This window comes from Mastomys coucha, unplaced genomic scaffold (genome assembly GCF_008632895.1).
Source record: "Mastomys coucha isolate ucsf_1 unplaced genomic scaffold, UCSF_Mcou_1 pScaffold22, whole genome shotgun sequence".
Classification (NCBI taxonomy): domain Eukaryota; kingdom Metazoa; phylum Chordata; class Mammalia; order Rodentia; family Muridae; genus Mastomys; species Mastomys coucha.
Genome location: NW_022196905.1, coordinates 108295219 through 108302696, shown reverse-complemented (window position 1 = coordinate 108302696; position 7478 = coordinate 108295219).

Here is a 7478-nt window from a genome sequence, read left to right as displayed (position 1 = left end):
GCAGGAGGCTGACTTTCCTTGAAGTTTTCACCTCAAATACCGCCATCACGCAAGTGTGCGTGGCAGTCTCCCATGGTTTGCCATATAATCCTCAAGGGCAAGGAATTGTGGAGCGTGCTCATCGCACCTTGAAGGAGCTTTTACAAAAACAAAAAGGGGGAATTGGCCAAGGCCGTACCCCTAAAGAAAGAATAGCCCTTGCCCTTTTACCTTAAAATTTTAAAATGTGGATGTGGATGGCCTTTCTGCTGCAGATCGTCATCAGTACAGCAGAGGTTCCTTGAAGGGATTTGTGAAGTGGAAGGATGTGATCATGGGCATATGACATGGTCCTGATCCAGTGTTGGCATGGGCGAGAGGATCTGTTTGTGTTTTTCCCCAGGATCGTTTGGAGCCTCTGTGGGTTCCCGAATGACTGACGCGGAAGTGTGCCATGCAAAATGAAAAGATTGTGCCTGAAGGTTCTGTGTGTCCTCCTGCTCCTGTTCCTGATGGAGAGCCAAGTGGAACCGAGGAAATTGGTCAGCAAATTTTGAGGATCTGATGGATCAACTGAGATTGTCCTGAGATTGGCTACAGTCAATTCCACACAGGTGGATGTTGGGTTAGCCTCTGACTTGTCATCTTGGAAAGAATGGGCGGGCAAGGGGGCTATGGTTGGTCTCCTATTGCTGGCCTGCCTTGTGGGCCTGTGGTGTATTTGCAGGATCAGGTTCACTCAAAGCCGGGATGCAGCCATGATTGTGCAGGCATTTATGGCCATTGAGGCAGGGCAGTCTCCCCAGGCATGGCTGGCAGTCATGCAAAAATGATCATCATGTTCAGGCTGCAAGGCAAAGCACTGCACTCCGGGTCAGCTTCTAGCAGCCCCGAGAAGAGCACGTCTGATTGCATGTGGGTTGATATCTCAGGCCCCGCCTCTGAGAAAAAGGTATCGGACAGGTCTGGTACTCTTTGGGTGGATGACACCTAAGTGATGATCAGTACAATGTCCCTGTTTCCAGCATCAGAGATCAGACCTCTACATTTGCCTGTTTCGTTTAAAAACTAAAAGGAAGAACTGTGGAGAGCCACTTGAGCTGCGCCCCGAGATGGCTCTGGCTTCCGCCATCCCGAAAGCGAGCGATCTCGTAAACAAAGCCCTTATTTGGCTAAGCTTGCTGCCTTTGGTTGCTTCCACATTTGGTCACCTATCCGCTTTTGCCACGTGGCCCATTGGGATTGGCTAAGCTTGGGAGTGCTTAATGGCCGAGGGTGTTGCCCTTGGTGCTGAAGACTGTTGAAGGTTCCTGAATAAACTGCTAAAAGAAGAGCTCGTGGGTTATGTCTTTCTTGCTGGTCCAGGCGGACGCGATAGCCCACTATGCTAATCTTCAGGGTAAGTAGAGATATGTCTCTTGCTAATTTCTAGGAGTGGTTCAGCTGCAGTACGTGACAGAATGAGGATTTTACTTGACCTTGTCCTGGGTTCAGCCTTCCATTCTGTAAACGTCAATGCCCTACCCCCAATGCCAGAGGCAATTAATCTGGGTGGGTAAATTCCAAGCCAGGGTTTGGCTAAGATGTTGGAACATTGGTGAAGGTCAGACAGCAATGTCCGGTTTTGTCCAGCTGTAAAGAAATCACATTTTGGTGGGCACTGAGCACAGAGTATGAGGACATATCTGGGCTACCTCTGAGTTAGGGGTGCCAGACGACAATGCGGGGGCAGGAGACTGACTTTCCTTGAACTTTTCGCCTCAAACTGCTGTCACGAAAAGTGTGTGTGGCAGGAAAGGCCTACCAGCAGCGAGAAGCAATCCTGGATGAAGTCTCTGAGGGTCCTACATCTCACCTAAGACAGTCATGCAAAATGGTGGAGCCACTTCCGGAAAACTCGCTTGCCATAGCCTTTACCAGATGGCTTCTGACAGAATCTATTAATGTAGTTATAATAGCTGCTTTAAAATCTATGTTGTCAGGTGTGGTGGTGCATGCCTTTAATCCCAACACTCCAGAGGCAGAGGTAGGTGGATCTTTGTGAGTTTGAGGGCAGCTAGGGCTTTCCATGTGTAAGAAAGTTTTGAATGGCGGGGCGGTGGTGGCACATGCATGTGTACACATAAGTAATTAAAAATGAAAAACAATCTTCTAGAAGCTTCCATGGTTCTAATCCCTGGGCTCACTTCACTTTGTATGAAGTACATTTGAATACTGATCTCAGTTTCTGTTCACGTAGTACTGCATCCCAAGGATCCTAACACATTGCAGAAATTGTGCCAAGGATCCTGTTTAAATGTGGGCATTTAGGTCTGGGCAATGGCTCAGTGGGTAAAAACACTGCTGACCCAAGTTAAATCTCTGAATCCCACAAAACAGCCAGATATGGCCACGTGCACCTTTAATTTCCCCCAGCTTACAGAGACAGCTCCTGAAGCTCACAGGCCAGGTAGGCTAACATACAGAAGCCAGAGACCACACCACAGCAAGTGGAGGATAGGAACAGACTCAAGCATGTTATCCCCTGAACTGGAGAGATGGCTCAGCGGTTAAGAGCACTGACTGCTCTTCCAGAGGTCCTGAGTTCAATTCCCAGCAACTTCATGGTGGCTCACAACCATCTGTAATGGGATCTGATGCCCTCTTCTGGTGTGTCTAAAGACAGCTACAGTGTACACACATGTTGGGTCCTCCTTGTCCAGCAAGAAAGACGCAATGACACGAGCTCTTCCTTTTTGCAGTTTATTTCAGGACCCTTTTACAATGCTTCTTCCTCCTGCTCTCTCCTGCCTGCTTCTCCTCCTGCTCTAATCTTAATGCCTTCTGCCTCCTGCCTCTCTGGAGCTTACTTAAGCTCTGCCTCCCGGCCCACCCTTGGCTGTTGAGTACTCCCAAGCTTAGCCAATCCCAATGGGCCATGTAGCAAAAGCAGATAGATCACCAGATGTAGAAGCAACCAATAGCAGTAGCTTAGCCAAATAAGGGTTTTGTTTACGAGGCTGCTTGCTTGGGGCTCGGCTCTCCACAGTTCCCCCTTTTAGTTTTTAAACGAAACAGGCAAGAGTAGAGGTCTGATCTCTGGTGAATAAATTGGGAACATTGTACAGGCTCTTCACCAGGTATCACCCACCCAGTCCAAGCCAGACCCGTCCAATACCATTTTTCCAGAGGCAGGAATGAATGGGAGAATTGGGGAAAGGGCGGTATCAACCTGCATCAATCAGACATGCTCTTCTTGAGACCACTAGCAGCAAACAGTGTATCCCAAGTGCAGTGCTCAGCCTTACAGCCTGAACGTGATGGACGATCACTGATACATGACTGTTAGCCATGCCTGGGGGAACTGTCCTGCCTCAGTGTATGTAAATGCTTTCACAATCATGGCTGCATTCCTTTTCTGAGTGAACCTGATCCTGCATATATACCACAGGCCCACAAGGCAGACCAGCAATAGGAGACCAACCAATCTAAAGGCAAAAATGAAACATCTAAACTTCTATTGGTACTAAAAAGGCGAGGAAACACTCGAGCATTATGTCATATCCGCATTGGTCTTGGAAACACCGACAGAATCCTCCATCTCGGCTCCACTTGGCTCTCTGCCAGGAACAGAAGAAGAAGGGTGCACAGGGCTCTCGGCATGATCTCTCCATTCTGCGTGTACACTTCCTTGTCAATCGCTTGGAGACCCAAATGGGATCTCGGTGGTCCTGTGGAAACACCCAAACAGAGCCTCTCGCCCACGTCAATACGGGATCTGGGCCATGCCATGAACTTGTCAGAATATCTTTCCACTTCACAAATCCCTTCAAGAAACCTCTGCTGCACTGATGACGATCCGCAGTAGAAAGGCCATCTACATCCAAATTAAAAAAATTTAAGGTAAAAAGAGCAAGAGCAATTCTTTCTTTTGTGGTACGGCCTTGGCCAATTCTCCCCCCCCTTTTTTTTTGTAAAAGTTCTTTAAGAGTGCGATGTGTACGCTCTACGATGTCTTGTCTTTGAGGATTATATGGCAGTCCATGGGAAACATGAACTTCTGTTTACAAAATGACATAAAGGTTTGAGCTGTATAGGCAGGTCCATTATCTAATTTTAGCTGCTGGGGTTTGCCCCAAGCAGCCCATGCCTCTAGGCAATGTGAGATGACATTGCATGCCTTTTCTCCACTCAAAGGAGTGGCATGAATGATCCCAGAACACGTATCTACAGATACATGAACATATTTTAAAGTTCGAAATTCAGAAACATGTGTCACATCCATCTGCCGGATCTTAAGGGGAGACAAGTCTCGTGGATTGACACCCATGCCATGGGGATGATGATGGATTATACATTGAGGACAATCTAAGACCACCTGTCCGGCATCAGCTCGAGACAGATGAAATTTTTGTTGTAATGTCTTAGCATTCACACGAAAATTTTGATGATACTGTTTAGCCATTTCCATAGAAGAACTCATGAAAATGCACTCCATCCTAGTCCATTGAGCTACAATCTCTCTTCCTCTACCCAAAGGTCCTGGCAACCCAGTATGAGCCCGAATATGCTGAATAAAAAATGGATTCTTTCTCTGCCAAATTAATTTCTGCAAATTCTCAAATAATGCACAAACGGTACTATTAATTTTAATGGGGCCAGCAGTTTCAAGAATTTTAACAGCATTAACAACATAAGCCGAATCAGATATCAAATTAAAAGCAAATTGGCAATTTTTAAAAACTTCAATTACTATTTTTAATTCAACTACTTGAGGAGAGCCCGGCGGGAATTGACATAACACAGGCTCTTGTTTCTCTACCAAATAGGTCTCACAGCCTGTTTTAGAACCATCAGTAAATACATTTGGGACCCCAACTATAGGGGTAGCTGACATAATCTTTGGAAAGATCACAGGATGCTCTCTAAAGAAGGATTGAGCATCTTGAAAAACTGGGCAGGCGAGCTGGAGCTCTGACCTCACCGCTGGCCAAACCTCTGGGTAAAAGGAGAGTCCTGGACCCCCACTGTTGATTGGATTATAGAGGGGAGGCACTGACAGTACACAGCCTGGGGGGCCCTTTTCAGTCTCTGGCCCTCTTCCGCTTCTTCCTAAGGGAGCTTTTCTCTATCTTCTCAATTAGATCTTATAATTCTTCATCTGTATCAGACCACTCTGTGTCTGAGTTCTCCTTTTTTGATTTCACTGACTGCTCCTCTTTCAGCTGTTCCAGAGCTGTCTGCCCTTCTTCAACTGCCTTACAACACTTCTGATCTTCTAGGCAGCTCTCTTTAAATTGGGCTGACCCCCTCTATCTCATACACCTTAGAACAGGTCCAACTATAGACTGAGGATTTGTGCCAAACAATCGAATTGAAACATTTCTTCCCTCAAAGATACAATGTTGGTTCTGTTCTCTCTGCACTCGGCACTCTTCCTGGTAAAAGGCCATCCATTTAAGGAACATGGGTGAGGGGAACACAGCCTTGACCATTTCCTTCCATTCTCTGAGGGTGAGAGCCTGGTGAGCAAAGCCCTCAAGGGTGGTCTCTACCCAGGGTGAGTGAGAGCCATCCTCTGTCACTGTTTTCTTTAGTTCCCTAAGGTCTTGGGCTTCCCAGGGATACCAAGCTGCTGCCAGGGTTAACATTAACCAGATGGCTAGTATTTCCCAAGCTGAATTCACCCACCCCTGTATAGGGCTGCTTGCTGAAGGCAGCTCTTCCACAGCCTTAAAACAGCGCTGATCTTCCAAACTGCTCCTAAAGAGCTTCCACACAGGTCTTAACAGCTTGTGAAGAGTCAGAAAAATTGAGTTTGATAATAACAGCTCTGGGAGAGCCAGAAAAATTGAATACAAAGCGCCCATGGCTATTTTTGTTACTTTTACTTTTTTTGTTACTTTTCTTTTACTTTCAGTTCACTACTCTTTATAGCCTCTACTTCCGAGGTCTTTATTGCCTCTACTTCCGAGGACCTTAATATATGAAGCCTCCTTCCGTGGACCTTAATATATGAAGCCTCCTTCCGTGGACCTTAATATATGAAGCCTCCTTCCGAGGACCTTATTGTCCCACTTACCTGGGAACTTACCAGCTGGCTTACCCTGACTGCAAAAGGTTCTGAGGCGGGCCACCAGTTGTCGGGTCCTCCTCGTCCAGCAAGAAAGACGCAACGACAAGAGCTCTTCCTTTTTGCAATTTATTTCAGGACCCTTTTACAATACTTCTCCCTCCTGCTCTCTCCTGCCTGCTTCTCCTCCTGCTCTAATCTTAATGCCTTCTGCCTCCTGCCTCTCTGGAGCTTACTTAAGCTCTGCCTCCCGGCCCACCCTCGGCTGTTGAGTACTCCCAAGCTTAGCCAATCCCAATGGGCCATGTAGCAAAAGCAGATAGATCACCAGATGTAGAAGCAACCAATAGCAGTAGCTTAGCCAAATAAGGGTTTTGTTTACGAGGCTGGTCGCTCAGGGCTCGGCTCTCCACACACACATATATGAAATAAGTCTTTAAAAAAAATATTATTCCCTGATCTCCATGTGTGCTGTGGGACATGCATACACACACACACACACACACACACACACACACACACACACAGTCTCTAACATTTAATTTGGTTCAAGTCGACTTAAAATTAATCTTCTGTGATGGCCAGCAGCTTACATTCCACAGTTCTCTCTAGATTGCTTGAATCTCTGTTCTGAGTATTGTAGGGATTCGATCAGAGCTCACACACTGTGTGAGGTGGTCCTTTCTTTTCTTTTTCGAGACAGGGTTTCTCTGTGTAGCCCTGGCTGTCCTAGAACTCACTCTGTAGAGTAGGCAGGCCTCAAACTCACAGACCCGCCTGCCTGTGACTGCTGAGTGCTGCTGGGATTAAAGTGTGGGCACGATGGTTTGCCTTCTTTTTCTTTTCTAAGATTTTTTTTCCTTTTAATTTTTTGGTTCCAAAGTCATTCTGAACTCATTATGTTTACTTTCTTTGATTAGTTTTTAATGTGTGAGAGTGTGTTCTGGTGCCCGTGGAAACGGAGTAGTGTGGCCACTGGACCTGGAGATATCAGGTGTTTGTGAACAGTCATGGGGGTGTTGAGAACTTGGTTTTCTGTAAGAGCAGCAAGTATCCCTGACTGCTGAGCCACCCCTCCCTGCCTCCTTTGGTTTTTGAAACCCGAAACATGCATCACACTGGCTCACTGGGTCCTTCCTCAGACAAATGGCAGGCCCCACCCCTACCCCACTGGTCACTCTGGTGTGGTTTTATTTGGTTGGGACTTTACAGGGGTGTTGTAAGGACACCCCCCGGCCCCCCGCTCATGTCAAGACTTGGGATGTCCTCACATTTCGTGTCTGAGACTCTGCCTGGCAGGGCTGAGCATCAGTCTGCTCTCACCCAGGTCTCACACTGGCAACAGTAGCCCAGTCTCTGACACCAAGTCTGCTAGGATCCTGGCTCGGGCATGTGTCCTGCTGCCTGGGTCCTAGGACTCCTGGTTTATGTGAAGCTGCAATCTCAT